This window comes from Hyposmocoma kahamanoa, unplaced genomic scaffold (genome assembly GCF_003589595.1).
Source record: "Hyposmocoma kahamanoa isolate Upper Pololo Valley unplaced genomic scaffold, ASM358959v1 100021, whole genome shotgun sequence".
NCBI classification, from domain to species: domain Eukaryota; kingdom Metazoa; phylum Arthropoda; class Insecta; order Lepidoptera; family Cosmopterigidae; genus Hyposmocoma; species Hyposmocoma kahamanoa.
In genome coordinates, this window is record NW_020653200.1 from 16,661,272 (window position 1) to 16,680,632 (window position 19,361).

At 39.0% G+C, this 19,361-nt stretch overlaps 1 protein-coding gene across 1 annotated transcript in view; it reads right to left on the reverse strand.

Annotated features, from left to right (window-relative positions):
* The window catches only part of LOC113228649 (dipeptidase 1-like), a 234,544-nt gene that overhangs the window by 94,825 nt on the left and 120,358 nt on the right, over positions 1-19,361 (reverse strand). The window lies entirely within an intron of this gene.

Below are 19,361 nucleotides of genomic sequence, written 5' to 3' on the forward strand. Positions count from 1 at the left end.
AAAGAGTAGAATATTCTCAAGAAGCTTTCTTAGCTGCGGAGATGTTTTTTCAGCCCGAGGAGGTACACAAAATTGTAGGAAAGGATTGGAAAATAATGTCTTTGACGGATGGTATCATGGAATCGTCATCTCGCATCGAGTCGGAAATACGACCTCTTATGTACAGCGGTATCGTATTAAATGGGGGACTGTCCGTGATATCGGGGCTAGCTGATCGGCTGTCTAAGGAGCTGGAGATGAAGGTAAACAAACCTGTGAACATAATCAAGACGGACGAGTCATACGTCGCTACGTGGTTGGGGGCAGCGACGTTTGCAGGCATCCTGGACGCGCAGAGGAGCTTTGTGACTAAAAAACAGTTTGAAGATCACGGTGCTAGAATCGTTAAAAACAGATTTCTTTAGGGTATTATTAATTTCCAAGTATGTTTTTAGTTTATTATCTACGCATCTGTAAACAATATTACTTTAACTTTTACAATGTTATTGTTGCAACATCAAGTTCTTAGGTTTTCGCAATAAACAATTTTTCCGGATTTGAATCGCGTATATTTGTTTTTTCAAACAAACCAACGTTTCGGGCCCTTTACAGGTCCCATGGTCACGGTTGACTCAACGGTTGGTATTTTAAGTTTGGAATGACAGTTGTTACTTGCATGACAAAATGTCTTTGAGTACGCTAAGGGCGCATTCCCATTATGTCGTAACGTTTTATTTATCTTTGGACGACTGTCGCGTCTAGCCTGTTCCTTTATCACGACAATCCGTTGTGACTAGACACGTGGACGTATATTTTATCGTGACGTTTTATTTATCGTCTGACGACAGTCGTTCTAGTACTTTCCTTTGTCACGACAGTCTGTCGTCGTAACGTCTAATCGTGTTGTTCTATGTATGAACAACTTCATTTAACTATACAAGACAGGACACTTTAAACTGCACGACTATTTGTCGTCACGATATAATGGAAACGCGCCGTAACGGCTTTGTTAACAGCAGTTTCCTGTTAACAACTGTTATCAAAACAGCTGATGAACATTATCCATGTAATTGTCGGACATACCACTCAGCATAGCTAAACACATATAATAAATATACGTACTGTTCCACAACGGAATACCGCTTCATTTTATGTGTTTTCGTATAAAGCGTGTAATATGGAAAGATTTTTATACCACAGTAATTTTTTGCAGCTTTTTTTTTTATAAAATATAAGTGCGCATTTGACCTCCATCTCACCTGATGGAAAGTGACGATGAGGTCGACGATGGAGCATGCACCCCTAAATAATGCCTATTCACTCTCGCCTTGAAAAGACCCAAGTTATAATGTTCAGTTAACAAGTCTGTAGGCAGGGAATTCCACTCCATAGCCGTTCGCCATATAAATGTTTTTTTACAGCTACAAGCGTTTTCAAAGCTACACATAAGCCTATCGAGAGACGTTCAATTATAGATTTTTAACAAGGGTTGTCGCGGGACTATATTTCATCGCGAAAAAAGTTTACTTATGTATTTGTCCTAAATCCATAGCGGGGAGAATACTCTCTTTAATGGGTAGTTGCGTAACAAAGGTCCTTTCACTTAGGTGGAATTACAAATCTAATCTACGTGCGAATTCGTCCTCGGGCAGCAGATACACACCAATCTCGGTCGGATAAAGTTGCTATTACGAAATCAAGCAACTATCTCGAAACACAGAAGTTTGCCACGCTGTGTAAACTTACTGAATTGCGCCCATAAGCAATATAATACATATGTAATCGTATTTATGTTGCTGCTATTGTAATAATATTGTGATAACTCCCCATTCTGTAGAGCACATTTTTTTTCCCCGTACCATTAAATCCTATGTACAACAAAAAACCACTTTGACAGAATCCTTTGGAACTTTTTTGGTCTATCTGCATCGACGATGTTTTTGATAAAAGGTTTTGATATATCTCGATACTCCTTTTTTACATAAATTTTAAAGCTGCGTGTTTATTCTTTTGGTTTATTTTTATTTGTAATATACGTGAGGCGCACTATAAGTTTCCGGAATGAATAAGAAAAAAATACTATAAATGGTCAGAAATCAATTTACTGTTTCTGAAAATATTCTCCGTTAGCGTTAATGCACTTTTTCGTACGAATGAACCAATTTTGAAAACATGCACTCCTCTGTGACAATGTCTGAAACATATTTTTCATACTCTTCGACAGCCTCTTTATGTGATGAAAATCATTGACCACGTAACTGGTTCTTAATTTTTGGAAATAAATAAAAGTCACAAGGTGACAGGTCGGGACTGTATGCGGGATGGTTCATAAGGTCAACGTTGTTCACCTTCAAAAATCAATTTGTCTCTTTGCCCGTGTGAGAACTGGCATTATCGTGTAGTAAGATGATACGGCGTTTACGGAGTTTGTCAATAACTTCCGTCAAACAAATGATCGTGTACCTATACAACTATTCACGGTGCAACGATTCTCCAAAGCAACAGTAGCCACGTGTCCAGTTTTATTAAAAAAAGAAGCAATCATCTGCTTAGAGGCACTTTGCACGCGCGCCACATTGTTTGGTTTCGGATCATCTCGAAAGACCCAGACGCTCGATTGCTGCTTTGTTTTGGGAATGTAACTATAAGTCCATGTTTCGTCACCTGTTACTATGTCCCACACCAAATTTGACGCCCCTTCTTTGAATCTGGTAAGCATGACATTGCACCAAGTGACGCGATCCGTTTTTTGAGCCTCAATCAAATTGTGTGGGATCCACCGAGAGCACAGCTTTTTCACACTCAAATGTTTGGGTGTATTTATTGCATTTGACTCATGCCTATGCCTAAAGATGCCCGAATCTCATGGTATGTCACATGCCTGTCTGTTTTGATATAAGGCGCACAGCATCGATGTTTTTATTGTTCACAGCAGTTGACGGGCGACCATCACGAAATTCGTCACTGAGATTCACACGACCGCGTTTGAATTCCGCAAACCAGCTATAAATAGTCGTTTTGCATGGTGCTTCATCGCCAAAAGCAATTGGAAGCCGAGTGAAGCTCCGCAGAGCTGTTAAATTACACTTAAAGTCGTAGAAAATCATACTACGAAAATTTTCACGAGTTAAAATCCATGGTGATGTAGACAACCAATTTCTAAAATGACGCCACACAGTAAAAACAAGTGACAGTCAGATGAAACAAACTATATTCTACAGCCAAAGAGTTCCATTTTCAAATGTTCTAATTACTTTTTAAATATTGTTTATGTAAGTGGCCAGTTCCGGAAACTTATAGTGCACCCTATGTAGAATCTTCAAATAATCTTATAATTTAAGATACTGGAATCCATACGTTTAGTATATACCAAGCTTGAACCTGAATATCTGATACACGTATGATATTTACCTGAGTGTCTGATACCCGAATGACATTTACCTGAATATCTAATACTCGAATGACATTTTCTGTCTGTTGTAATGTGCGTCTATGAAGAGAAGGGAACTGAATGCTTTTTTTACATTTCTTACGAACGCTGGAACGCTATAGAATCCTCAAAAATAAAAGGCTGTAGAATTAAGTTACTTACTTAGTTGATTGTGTAAATGAGGTTGTTAGTGCATTACTGTCTCTTAACTGCGGAATAAGTTGAAAATATTTATTTTTTATACTATCCAGTGACGGGACGAACATGTCGTGCGTCTGGTGGTAAGCGACACGCCTATCCATAACAGTTACAGTGTCACTCAGCGTTTTAAATTGCAAATATCTTAGGGGCACTGCCACTGCGCCCTTCACCCTTCACCAGCACAGTTATCCTTTCAAACCGGAACGCACTAATGCTCACATTAGTGCTTGGCAGCAGTAATAGGTAAGGTGGTAGTACTTCACTGGATGAACTCTTTCACAAGGAGATATACTGCTACTAAACTAATGCCTTTTATTATTATATTTTAATTCTTATGCGTTGTTCTTAGTTATGTAGTATAGATATACGATATTTATAGTCTAACTGCAACATGTGGTGCGTATTGCTTGGTTAGCAATTAAGTTTATGTTTTATTTTAAACCGTTTATTTTGTCTCTTATATTCTGGAGACCGAACAATAAACATGTCTGTTTAAATCAACGTATTTCACTTTACCATCTACGTCCATCCTTTTTTGGTTTTCGTTATGCTTTTGATCAATACAAGTCGTATATATATGCCTAAATCAGTTTAAAAATAATAGCTGTATTATTAATATCCTTACGTTTGGCAGGAGTATAACCACAGAAATCTAAATAAATAGACATTAGAAGTGAAGTCACATACCTACGGTGACATTGTCGCCGCACCATGGTGTCGCTTACGGCACCAGTGCTGTCATTCAGTATTGCTCGAAACTTCAGAAGTGAAACAGTGTGTGAAAATGGTCTTTTAGCATAATTAATTGCGGAAACTATTCCAGAAGCTGTAATTTAACCAAATACCGAAATTACATTTCACAGGTAATTTATTTTAAAGCACAAACTCTGTTTTATTAAAATAAAATCATTCACTATGAGAATAAGCTTATTCATATTGTCGTCAATGTGAAGATACCATTACTGCTTTAAGCTGTCAAATATCAATGGTGTTACAAAACGCACGGAGCAATGTAATATGTCATCGTTTTGGGAATATTGCTGTTATGAGCTAGTGATGTAACTACATAGTTTTTATTTTGATAAATTATAGATATATATGTTTTGCGCGTACAACAAATTGTGTGTATTTGTCTTATCTAGCATTGTTATAATAACGCACAAGACATTTATGTCGATAATTTATCAACATGTAATATGTGTTTATCAATAGAATCTTTTAGAAAATTGATAAATCTAAATAAATGTCAAAGTTAAAATGACTTATCATTTACGATTCATTCGTATTTTTAATACAGTGACAGGGAATACGTAAATATTTTTTGTTTTTAGTTTCCTCAAAATGTGTCGACGTTAAAAACAACTGAATATCAGATATATTAAAGACAACAGGCAAAAGGAATTGGTTTCTTACAAGCTACAGTAGAATTTGTTCAGTACATTTTAATTAAGATAAATATTTTAGAGAAATATTTTATTATACATTTGGGTCGATGAAATAAACCTTATTCTTAAACAAAGACAAGTGTTTTAATCATTGACCAAGACTCATCCAAAGGTTCAAGGTTTTTGAAGAAATAAGCGTTGTTTATGCTGTTATATTTGTGCCAATTTATACATTATTGTGAGTATAACTTAGGGGGAAATAACTTATTAATTAAGTTCGTTTCGTAACTTCGTGTTCAATGTTGTAATTAATTAAATTTCTACAAAATGATAACTTCAATGTCCTGAAGAACGATATGTGTTAAGGTTTTCATTATCAACGAATTGCGGCCATTTTCAAGTAAGTAGTAATATTTACTTAGGCAGCCATCCACTTGTCCATAGTCCCTTTTGACATACACGTGGTTTCAGTATTGAGGTCAGTCAATAAAGAAGACTCGTATATTTTTTTCTTTTTATTTTCCAGAATTTTCTTTTATTGTTCCTTGTTTAACCATAACACTATAGGTTGTTTGTTTCCTAATTGATATTGACAGACTCGTTTAGTTTTTTATACCAAACGTTAAAACTCGCTACATATCTCTGTGATACGTAATAGTTTACTGTTTTTAATGTTATTATTATAAAGTGTTTTTCTTGTTTTTTTTTTTAATGATATCATGTGACAGGACGAACAAGTCATGCGCCTGGTGGTAAGCGACACGCCTGTCCTCAGCAATTGTAGTGCCACTCAGAGTTTTAAATTGCAAATATCCGAGGAGCACTGCCATTGCGCCCGTCACCCCGAGACATAAGTTGACAACTCCCACGTGCCTGTGATTTCATTAGCACCCTTAAAAACCCTCTGTATTTTTTAAGTTTTTTCTTTGTTGACTCGTCGTTCGAACCAACGGTTTGTAGCAAATCGTGTCAGAAATAGTGGTTAAGAAATAGATTTGTCACAGATGGCGATACGGCAAACAAGTCGTTAAAAACGAAAAACAAAGATTGACAACATGCGCATAGAAAAATTCGTAAAGTCCGCTAGTCCGTTCCGTGGCTTAGTTCTGGCACGGTTTGCTATAAGACGTTGTTTCCAATCCAGCCGTATCAAATGAATTTTTTCTAAGTTTTCGATCTTTGTATTAAAATTATAATAAAGGGTATGTTTATTTGAATGTTGTTTGAGCTATATGTAAATTCGTTCACCCAAAGCCGTATCCATGATGCGAATGTTTCAGCCAAACATTAGCGAAACCTTTACGGAAACCGTGTGTGTAGGAAAAGGGTGTTAGTGGTTTCGTGTATCCCCTTTAATCGTAAAATAAGACAGAGTTTAACAAATGGTTTTGTGATTTAAGTTCGAACGTGTATAAGCTATATATGATGTAAAAGAGGTTCAAAAGTTAACATGGATAATATGTATACATATGTATTTGTAAGAGCATTTGCACATAATAAGCGCCGTAAATGCGCGTATACGCGACGCTCTGTAGTGAATAGATTCATACGTGCACAAACATCGCGATGCAAGCAAGACGCTTATATAGAATGTCATGTAGTTTATTTCAACAATTAACAGAAATTAGCAGACAAAACTAAAATTATAATGATCTTTTATCAAAATGCGCGATACATCTACGGCACGTATACGCGCAGATGACGCGTGTCGTCGGCGCGTGTAAAATACGCGTGTACAAATCGATTTTAATGTCTTGTATATTCTGTTGAATGACAATTCAACAGAATACATCTTCATTAGGATGGTGCCATAAAAATCTGGTTAGAATTATCTTCATAATCTTTCAAGATTACGTACTTTGTACAAAAGAACCTCACTTTTGAATTCGGTTTGTCGGCCATTTTCGTCGAAGCGTAGCAGCGAGGCATCTTATAATATTACATGCTTACCGGGGTATCATAGGGTGCTATCACGGGGTTTTCAAGTTGTTTTGAGGAAAATGGATACTTCAATAAAATTACATATATGCAATTTGAGTCACCGAGATTCACACTATAGATGTAGAATATAGATGAGCACTAACTTTAATATTACACACACAATACTTACTTTATTACACGTTATTATATGAAATTTGCGATTTTTTCGTATTTATTATTTTCACTTGTTTCGTATCAATACACGCGTTCCTTTATGTAATATTTTATTTAACCAATTAGAAGCCCACTAGGCGTACTTGTGGCATTGATTGCGGTGGAGTGATTTGTTTGTTCTTCTGCCCATGCAAAAATGTTACAAGGGAAATAATTGAATTACATTCGAATCTGTTACATGACAATGCAATAACATTTATTTTGTTCAGTTTTAACGTTTTGTTAAAATGATTACTTTCTACGAGTTATGTAGGGTTTTGTCTCTCTTTCATAGCAATGAGCACACCAAACATGACTTTGGACTTTACACAGTTTTTGTCGTAGTTTTCGGCACAAAGTCGAATTTAAATCTTAAGTGTTACACTTGATGTGCTCTTTACTATGTACCAACCCTACAACCATATTGGACTTAGGTGCCTAATTCATTTAAAAAACAAAATCTTTATAGATCAATTAGAATTAAAAGATTTAATTTTAATCTAATTTTTTTAAATAAATGTAGTTAGTGGCTACCTCCCATTTGACTTAATTTTATCAAATTTCATAGCCTTAAAATTTATTACGCAGTATTTTAAATTAAAACAAAGTGACCTGAATTAGCACTATAATGTTAACCACAAACAATTGACAATTAAATGTAAATAATAAGTTACGTTACGTTAAGTTATAGTACATTATTGCAGAGGCCGGGAAGTAAGGGGTTGCTGGACGAGTATGAATTATTAATACGAGTCAAGCAATCCCCATTCCCGCCGAGGCATGTACAGTATTTTTCTCACACGATGTGAGGAAATAATAAAATACTAAATAGAGGAAGATGTACAATAGGAAAAAAAATAAAAGTAATATTTAACGTGTTAGGACAATTGCTAAAAGAAAATGTTATTGTTTTTCCAGGCCATTGACCTTTGAGGTTATTGTTGCAGGCACATTAATAGTAGTCTGCTGAACTTTTGATGATGTGTTTGAATGTGTATCTATTACAGTATTTTCGTTATCGCTCTTCTCTCAAGCACTCATTTTTACAACCAAAATACAAAAAGGACGAAAAACAAAAGAATATCAAAACACTTTGCGTGTTCGTTTTTTGAAAGTAATGCAAACATTTCCGTGCATATTTGAGAAAATTATATTAACGCAAGAGCCGAGCTTCTTTGTTAATAAAAAATTATAAAATTTAGAAAATGTATAAGCCTCGATTTGATACATCGAGTATATAACCAGAAAACGAAAACTATTCTGCCAAATCATTACGGTGACAACGGTGTTCCTTTAGGCCAGCCCGAATTCGAAACAATTGACGGGTGTCGTGAATTGTTTCACTTCAAATCGACCAGTTGAACTTGAGCTTTGCTATAATGGACGAAAATTTATATATTAAATATTATATATTAATAATATTTAGTTACCGATGAAATGTGATTCAGTTTGTTTTGAAATTAGATGATTTGCCGTTTTTCCCACACTACCGAATGGAACAGCCCCCATAGTTAGGGATATTATTTTTATTACAATAAATACAGAGTATTTTTGGAATATACGGAGACGTACACACAGGTCAGTTGTTGGCGCTGTGTTTTTTAAGCTTTCTAATTTGTGATTTCAGTGTAAACGAGATTTTTATTTGTAAGTGATTTATCCGCTCACGCGATACATGCAGCCGTAGACGCATACCACACCTAGAGGTGCCGGTGATGATTTTATACCGATTTATCGGATAAAATCATCACCGGATATCGAATATCGAAGTTATAACAGGTAAAAGAACTAATATTAATTGCTATTTCGGTAACTACTCCAGCAAACCATAAAGTTTTTAATGCCTGGGTCTGTAATTTAAAAAAATAAACAACTTCAAAAATATGTTACGACAATCGTGTGTGTTATTGTTTGAGCTGGTGATTTCGGTGTTTATTTATTGAATACATACCGTAAGAGCGTTTTTTAAGTTTACCCTGAATATAAATGTTTATAAACTATACTTTAAGGAGTAATTTCATGGCTAACGTTAGAACAGCTCAAACGGAATACTATCATATTTATCCAAGTACACCAAAATATTTCATTAGTGCTTTTTAAGTGCAGGATTTGCGGGGTATTACTGCATTTTATTTGAGATGTTTTTGTTGGTAGTACGGAGGGTATTTATTTAGCAATGCAAAATAATAATTTTTATTTAGAAAAACTTGTATTTAAACTGAATGCTTTTCTAATTTGCGAAACCAAATAGCCGCCATTTTGCGGTAGGAGGAGCGCATCGCGTGAGCGGACAAGGCCTATCCTATCCCTGATGAGTTGCTAGGGATTGCCCATATTTTTTATTTGATGGAGTTATATACTCGATGATATTAATCAAAGTATGATTAAAACGTTTAATTAAAGTAGATCAATATTCAATTTGGAATACCTTCTTCTTTTTCTACGAATAATCGATCCTGATTATTCGCAGAAATAGAACAAGAGGACATTTTGTTAATTTATATGTACTTTCTTTGTTTATAATAAACCTAATGATGGAATCGCTTTATCATGTAATCTAGTTACATTCAGTTCTGTTAAAATATCACTATTTAAAATGAAATGAATTGTTTTAATAACAAAATATCGATGATTTGTACGTTTACAAGAACAACACTATAACAAAACAATAATTAACAACAATCTTCAAAATATACAAACAAGTAGGTAATACGAAGTAACCAAAGCAAAATTTGGCAAGATTTATGAATAAACTATTTAAATAAGTCTAATTTAATTAGATGAGATGTTGGGCTATTGTGTGGTTTGTAGACAGAAAAGTAACCATGTCTGTGCAATGTTACATTCGGTTGATTTTCGCTTTTGCTAATGCCAAATTTCTTAATGCGGCAGCGACGCTTATTTTTTAATACGTAATTGTTGTCACTGTCAATATTTTAGTCCATTTTATTACTATCCATGCAAATAAATCAATAAAACACTTGGAAAAAAATTTGTTTTGACATTTGATGTACTTCCCTTGGACAACCGTATCATGTATCTCATACAATGCGAAATGACCACAGTTGGTAATTAAGATGACGTTACGTATTTTCGATTCCCGTGTTTGACACAGATCAATGTAATGCTATATCTTTTGGCTTACGATGGCACGCAGTAGTTAAATAAAGACAATAACATGTTTATGTTTTCAATGTCGAAATGTATCATATACATATAACGTCTGATTTAAATAGGTAAATATAACATGTCCTTTGGTTTCCATAGTCAAAGCCTTCTTAACTTTCAATTTGAACTCATTAATACCGACTGAGACGCGGGTGTCATCTATTTACCAAGCGAGATGCGCTCGTTCCTGTGCATTTCTAATTTCTCTGACTCTATCAGGGCTCGGTGCTTGTCGCCTTGCAATTTATTTGCCCGTGGAATTAAATTGATAGAGTAAAAAATATAAGTATTCCAGTAAGTGGCATTTAGTTTGGATTTAGCAAGCGAATTGAATTACACTGCTGAGGAATGTTGTTTGGGGTTTTGTTTAAGTGAACGTATAAAAATATTGCGATAATTGTATGATGTACAAATAAAAAATGTCCATGACTAGTATAAGATTAGTCAGTAGTTAGTAGTAACGATTTTTTTAAGCAAATCGATGGATTTCATCTCTATATTCCATTTTATTTGTGTATGTGAAAAGGTAACATTATTTTGTTTTATTTTTCTTAATTTGCTTTAATAAGCTTACATTATTGTTAGCTGGATCCTTCGCCCTTGCGTTTATTCTACACTGCATTTTATTTGGGCACGTGGAAAGATAACATTATTTTATTTTTCTTAATTTGCTTAATAAATTTGCATTATTGTTATATGAACCCTTTACTGTTGCATATTTATTGTACATTACATTTGTACATGTGGAAAGGTAGTATTTTTTAGTATTGTTTTCCTTACGTTTCTTAATAAATATGCATTATTGTTATATGAACCCTTTGCTCCAACATTTCTTCATGTGTGACATCCCGAACTTTTATGCCTCCGACTACTCGTTGCACGCCAAGCGTTGATTTATATATATTGAGATATTTTCAGAATACCAAAAACTGTAACAGTTTCTCTATCGCACGAGACACGAACAATTACAATCGAAAACTTAAATTATCAGAATTTAATATTTCATTAATTTAATTGACTGGGTAACGGATTAAATGGTAGCACTCATTTTTTAATTCAATGATCAAAAAATGTCACGAATATGTCACACCATTTGCCAGATTCTCAAAATGTGCTTGATCAATTATTTATTTTTTCTAACAAATTGTACAGGGTCAAGAACCAAAGTTGACGCTTAAGTTTTAAAAGACCGCTCACGCGAAGCGCTGCCCCCACCTACACGGCCCTTAAAGGATAGGATAGACCTACCGCACAATGGCGGCTATCTGGTTTCGCAAATAAGAAAAGCATTCAGTTTAAATACAAGTTTTTATAAACAAAAATTATTATTCTGCATTGCTAAATAAATACCTTCCGTACTACCAACAAAAACATCTCAAATAAAATGCAGTAATACACCGCAAATCCTGCACTTAAAAAGCACTAATGAAATTCTTGGTGTACTTGGATAAATATGATAATATTCCATTTGAGTGGTTCTAACGTTTACCATGAAATTACTCCTTAAAGTATAGTTTATAAACATTTATATTCAGGGTAAACTTAAAAAACGCTACTTACGGTATATTTGAAGTTCTTTATTTTTTTAAATGACAGATCCAGGCATTAAAAACTTTATGGTTTGCTAGAGTAGTTACCGAAAAATAAATTAATATTAGTTATTTTACCTGTTATAACTTCGATATCCGATAAATCGGTATAAAATCATCACCGGCACCTCTAGGTGTGGTATGCTTCCAGATGAATCGCGCAACGCTCTGTGGCGGCATGCATCCACGGCTGCATGTATCGCGTGAGCGGTAGGAGGTTACGATAAAAACGATTCAAAATGTCTAGTTTTATGTGCTTTTGATTGTCAACGTAGCGAAGTTGCGATATTTTTTTTCGTAATATAACCACCTATCTGAAATATAATAAGAAGCTAGATAAAATAACAATATTAAAATAAATTCTATATTTTTGCAATAACGATCTTTGTTATTTTTTAATGTATTTTAAAAAAGCGTTTTCCGAGTGTAAATTATTTTAATTAAAACACTTCTCAAGTTTTTATACCAATCAAATTGATGTTATGTGAACAGCTATCCATGAATTACGGGAACAAAATTCAAAATTGCAAAGAGAGCAAAATTGTGTATCCTGACGAAACTCATCGCTACAGCTATTTTGTTATTGTATCTGAAATCATTACCAAAGTACTACACGACGCATTCGGAGAATCTGTCAAAATGGAATCTTCCTTTGCTTTTTTAAAGAGATAATATGTTTTAGCTTTTTCAGAAATTAATTAATAATTTTAGTTGAATAAATAATTTTCTTACTAAATAATTTAGTTGAATTATAATTGTCGAGACAATGGGAAGAGCTAGAACGACAGTTATCTGAAGATAAATAAAACATCACGATAAAAAAGTGACGACATACTCGATACGACGTAATCGCAACTACTATTGTCGTCACGTTTTATTTATCGTTGTCTGGACAAGCACCGACAAATTGTCGTCACGATCTAGTGGGAACAGCTAGAAACGACAGTCGTTCAACGATAAAATGAACGTCCACGACACAGTCACGACAGATAGTCGTGATATTTTTTTTTTTTTTTTTTTATACCTGACAGGCAAATGACTCCACTCCACCGGATGTTAAGTGGAAAGTGGTATCCAAACGCGAAGGAACCTAGTGCAGCGATGGAATCCTCACTGCACTAGCCGCCTCCACCCTGCCTGCCTACAATATGCCTCTTCACGCCTCGTTTGAAGGACCCCATATCATAAGAGGGAGGGAAGACATGTGCCGGAAGGGAGTTCCATTTGTCAACCGTGCGGCAGAGAAAGGAGCCACCGAACCTTTTAGTACGCGATGGAATGCGGCAGGTAGTGAAACGGTGACTACGAAGGCCAGCACGCGTGCTTCTGAGCAGGAACGGGGAAGGGGGGATGAGGTTGAACAGCTCCTCAGAGCACTCACCATGGTACATGCGGTAAAAGGCGCTAAGCGATGCAACATCTCTACGCAGTTGCAGAGGTTCAAGGCGTGATGAGACCTCTTCGTCGCCTATAATTCTAGTAGCACGACGCTGTAATTTATCCAAGGCATCGAGTAGGTACTTGGCGGAGCCGTCCCACAAGTGCGAACAATACTCAACGCAAGACCGGACCTGTGTTTTGTACAGCAGGCATAACTGGTCCGGCGTGAAAAAACGTCGCACCTTGTTCAGGACTCCGAGTTTCCGTGAGGCTGTTTTGATCACAGATTCGATGTAGCTCCTTGGATTCAAATGACAGCAGATTTCCATACCGAGCAAGGTGAAACTGCTCTGAGGTGAAAGTGCTGTGCTCATCAGAGAAGGCATGGGAAGGAACGGCGACAATTTTGTTGTTAACGCGCAAACCTGTGTTTTCTTGGCGTTGAACTCAACAAGATTACTGGATCCCCATGCAGATATGAGGTCCAATATCCTATTGAGCTCAACGACAAGATCAGATCGCTCTCTGTCAGTATCGGCGCGCCCAGCTGCGGGGAATCCATGATATCCCCCATGAACAGTGCTATCATCTGCATAACAATGAATATTCCCAAGTGGAAGCATATCATTGATATGCAGAAGGAAAAGCGTGGGAGATAGGACGGATCCCTGCGGTACGCCGGCGTTCACATTCACGAACCTCGAAATGCTGCCGTCAGAAACGACGCGAATTCTCCGCTCACGAAGGAAATCGGCAATCCAGCTGCATAACTGGGCTGGCAAACCGTACGCCGGGAGCTTGGACAGAAGAGCTTTGTGCCAGACCCGATCGAACGCTTTGGCTATATCGAGGCTAACAGCCAACGATTCGCCACGTTTGTCTATAGCCTCACCCCAAATATGCGATAAGTACGCTAGAAGGTCACCCGTTGATCGTTTCGGACGAAACCCATACTGCCGATCATTAATTATGGAGTGATCTTCTAGGTATTGGGTCAGTTGTTTATTAAGGATCCGCTCTAAAACCTTGCATATTATGGAAGTAATGGCTATGGGACGGTAATTATGCGGGTCTGATCGGTCGCCTTTTTTGGGAACTGGTTGCACATTAACCTCTCTCCAAGAGTCCGGCACACGACCTGAAGAGAGCGACAGACGATACAGTCGCGTTAGCACGGGAGTCAACTCAGCTGCGCAATTCCTAAGTACAATCGCTGGGATACCATCAGGACCACTAGCTTTCCGGACGTCGAGAGACTGCAGCTGCGTACGCACATCGCATTGTCTGATACGAATATCAGACATCGTGTAGCCACAGTGAGGTAGAGTTGGTGGCTGTGCGTTACAGTCGTCGAGACAGGAGTTAGCCGCAAACAGATTTGCCAAGAGGTCGGCTTTATCTTGCGGCTTGTGGGCTAGATTGCCGTCAGAATATCTCAGCGGTGGCAACGAGGGCTGGCAGAAGTTCGACGCAACGGCTCTGGCCAGACGCCAGTAGCTACGACTACCTGTGGGATGCGTCAAGAGTTCTTGGCCAACTCGTGTGACGCGCTGAGCATCCGCTCTGATGTACGCTCTTTTGCAAGACCTGGTGGCATTATTGTAGGCTGTTTTAAGTGAGTTCGTATTGGGATCGTCTGAAGCTAGACCCCTGATCCAAGCGCGGTATGCAGTCTGTTTGTTCTCAACAGCCACAGCACACTCGCGGTTGAACCAGCGGTTGCGCCTCCCTTTACTGACGAGATCCGAATGCGGGATGTAGTATTCCATCCCGATTAAGATCTCATCAGCAACGGCAGTCGCGCTAGCTGTTGGATCCACCTCACTAAAACAGCGCTGCCGCCAGGGAACGGATGCAAAATAGTCCCGCATACCGTCCCAATCTGCCGACGCATAATGCCAAATGCGGCGTTTAGCCACAGTAGGTGGTGGTGGCAGTAACGTTGCCACTTTAGTGGATATCAAGCAGTGATCCGAAGTGCCCAGAGGGGCTTGGACCACCACCCGATATCCAGCCGGGCGAGACGTCAGCAGAAGGTCCAACAAAGAGGGCGCGTCACCAACCCTATCTGGAATCCGGGTGGGCTGATTCACCAGTTGGGTTAAATCGTGTGTGAGAGCGAATGTGTGGGCAGTTCTTCCAACATGGTCAGTTTTAGAGGAACTTAACCACGACTCGTGGTGAGCATTGAAGTCCCCTAAAAACACCAATTCCGCTGTAGGAAACTGCGCCTGCGCGTCATCTGCCGCCCGAGTAAGGTGGTTCATGAGACGAGTTGTCTCCATGTCGCCGTGGTGGGATCTGTAGAGGCACATGTTGACACGGCAATGACTGCCCAGGTCAACATGTACCCCAAGGATGGAGAAGGAGGGGTCCTCCAAATGACGCAGACGGCGACAGCAAACATCTGCCCGGACAAACAAGCAGACCCCAGCTTTCGCTTTGAAGGACTCTTCAAGCATATAGCCAGGGTAATTCAAGTTGCTGCTGTCAGCCTGGCAGAGTATTTGCGTCTCCGTAAGGAACAGCACTTCTGGTCGAGCCGTCTCAAGATGTTGATGGACGGCGTGGATGTTACTGTGGAGTCCTCGAATGTTCGTGAACTCCACCTTAAAGAGCGCTTTAGTGGTGGGGGTGTGCACCGCTGTACGACCGAAATTTGTACTTTGCGCTAACATGTTGGAGGGAAAAAGAGGCGTGAAGCGAGAAAACAGTGCCGCGACACAAGCGGTCAAATCGCGGGGCCTGCTTCCCCAGAGACTTGCCTACAGACAAGTTGCGCTGATCCGCCGGACGGAAGGGCCCCCGAACCCCCCCGGGAATGGCCGCCGGGACCCCACCTCCCGGTCACCAACCGGCACGACGAACCACACCGAGATTATGCGCGGCATGGTGAGGCAGCCTCACGAGCTGGTTAAGCACGCTTGGGCCCCTGTACTGTACCGCGGGCGGCCAGCGGAACAACCGTTTCTACGGGTCTCCCTGGCCGGCGGGTCAATGCAGTTGTCCTGGCACTGGTTCGGCCGAAGCCTCCACAGACCACAAATGTCGCGGCAGCGTTCCCTCGGGCTCTGGTTGTACGCTGACTGATCCCGGAACGCATCCGACTAGCGAATACTTGGCGGGTTTTCCATCATGCGCACGGTGGTCACTAACCAGGCGGGTTTTCAAGCCCTACCTCCAGTGGAGCAGCTGGTTGCTCAATATCCCTTAGTCGCCTCTTACGACACCCACGGGAAGAGAGGGGCGGTGAATTGTATTCTAATCCGTCACCGCACGGTACTATATATGTATATGGGAGTAGGCTAGACGTGACAGTCGTCTGACGATAAATAATATAAAAGCGTAAATTAATTACGACATAATGGGAACGCCCCTTACACTGATGTAGACGGTCAGTCAACCTAGTTGTCTAGTCTTTGCATAGACACATTTTTCTAATAATACCTAATGTGTATAAAATTATTAATTTTGTCTTTTACAAACATAATTTTTAAATACAACAATCTTAGTACAGAGTACTAAAAAAACCGACCTCATAAGTACGTGGAATTACATCTATTTGCCAAGTTTTACTGGAAAGTGCGCAAACCCGGATTCATCCCCTAGTTCGCCACTATACGGAACTTGACACAGGAGATAATAAAAGTCGGTTCTTACTAAAAGTATACTGAGAGAAAAACGCCTTGAATTGGAGAATAGCAAAATCAACCATTAAAATAATTGCTTCTTATAATAAAATTTAGGCGTTATTTATAAAAATGAATCTTCATGCGTAAACAGCCAGCCTTAGAGGTTGATAATTTTCTTCAAAGTTAAATGGAATCACTATGGTACCTCCATTCACCTCGGTTCACAAATGGAGGAGTTATCGAGTAACATACATACAAAAAAAACTCAGTCGAATTGAGAATTTCCTCCTTTTTTTGAAGTCGGTTAAAAATATATTGTTATTTATTTTTTATTGATATTTTGCGAACACCATTAATAATCACCCCTTGTTTATTGTATTATTCTGGGTATTTCCTTATGTTTCTGCACTAAAGGACAACATCGCTCACCGAGCAAACATATTAGGGATGTCATAGTTAATGTAGCGAGACATCTACGGGGTGGGGGGCTGGGGGGTGAATGGACGCTGGTGGCGTGGGACAAAAGATTTAATATTTTGCCAGGGCATCATCATTTGTCCATGTAATGATTAATTCGAATTATCGTCTTAAGCAGTGTTGCCCAAAATCAGTTTACTATTGTAGTACGACCAAGACCAAAACAGATCCTGTGCAATATTTGAGTAAGAACAAGACTGAGTTTGTAAGTGTTTTGTGTTTCCCAGGTATGTCAAACTCAGATACGACGTTAGCTTATAGATGCATTTGGTATTAAATTAATGTCGTTATTGATGGAGGAGGTTCTCTAGTATCGGTTTCATAGTTTTAACAACAACATTAGTTGGTAGTTATTACAGGAAAGATATTGTGCCGATGATAAAGTTTTACTCACATAAAATAATTGATAAAAGTTGATAATATAGTGGAAAAATGTGTAGCAGAAAAACAAAAAAAACTAGCGAAGTTAGAAAATTATCAATAAAAAACAATACACAATCGAAAATTTAAAAACTAACTAACGAACTCATGTGGCTGACCACATAATGCCATCGCCACTGTTGTAATGATATCTCCATGCGCCGATACACGTAAGGTACAAATTGGCTTGCGATGAATGTAACTTAACGATTGTGGGTACATTTTTGTAGGTACTACCGCATACATAATAATATTATTTATTCTAGCTGTATTGCTTGTGAAGTCGTGCTAGTCAAGGGCGCTTTTATTCGACACGAATTTCATCGCGCTCTCCCGCGTGGTCGCCGAACGCCGAGTCTGCGTTGTAGCCGCGCAGCAACCGTGTGCGTCTAACTGTCATGGCAAAATCATCACCATCATTCCGCCATACGATGTCCATTGCTGGGCATAGGCCTCCTCAACGATCTCCACGACGATCGGTCCTGCGCTGCCCGCATCCTTCGGCTTCCCGCGATCTTTACCAGATCGTCGATCCACCTGGTATACCTACTGAGCGTCGTCCGGTGCGCGGTTGCCATTGAAGAACCTTTCCACCCCAACCGCCATCGGTTCTCCTAGCTATGTGTCCCGCCCACTTCCATTTCAGCTGAGTAATTCTTCGAGCTATGTCGGTTACTATAGTTCTCCTACGGATTTCCTCATTTCTGATTCTATCACGTAGGTCATACCGAGCATTGATCTCTCCATTGCCCGCTGAGTGACCTTGAGCCTTCTTATGAGGCCCATAGTGAGGGATCACGTTTCAGATCCATATGTGATCACTGGCAACATATATTGGTCAAAGACTTTCGTCTTGAGACACTGAGGTAATTTGGACGCAAAGATTTTTTGTAGTTTCCCGAACGCTGCCCATCCGAGCTGGATTCGACGCGAGATCTCTTTGTCAAAGTCGGACTTACCTAACTAGACTGTCTGCCCCAGGTATACGTAATGGTCAACAACAGTGTAATGCTCCCAATTTTAACTGGAGCAGGTACAACATGGACATTCGACATGATCTGGGAAACACTACAGAGATTTGCGAGCATTGCGTTCAGGTCTCTCAATGTCTCAGCCATAAGAATTATATCATCGGCAAATCGAAAGTGTGTTAGATACTCGTCATGGATGTTGATGCCAAGTTCTTTCCAGATCAGAAGCTTGAAAATATCCCCCAACGCGGCCTTGTTGCAGTTGGATAGGATTAAAGCTCTGATCCTGTAATCGGACTGACATAGTGGCGTTTTTGTATAAGTACCTTAACACCTCGATATACCTATAGCCTACTTGGCACCTTTGGAGAGACTGCATCACCGCCCAGGTCTCGATCGAATCAAAGGCCTTCTCATAGTCCACAAACGCTAAGCAAGGTGGCCAGTTATACTTCTCGGTCTTCTGTATGTTTTGCCGCAGCGTATGGATGTGGTCTATGGTACTAAAACCCTTTCGGAAATCGGCTTGTTCGGGAGGTTGGAAGTCGTCAAACCTGCGAGCGAGACAATTCGTGATAACTCTCGAAAACAACTTA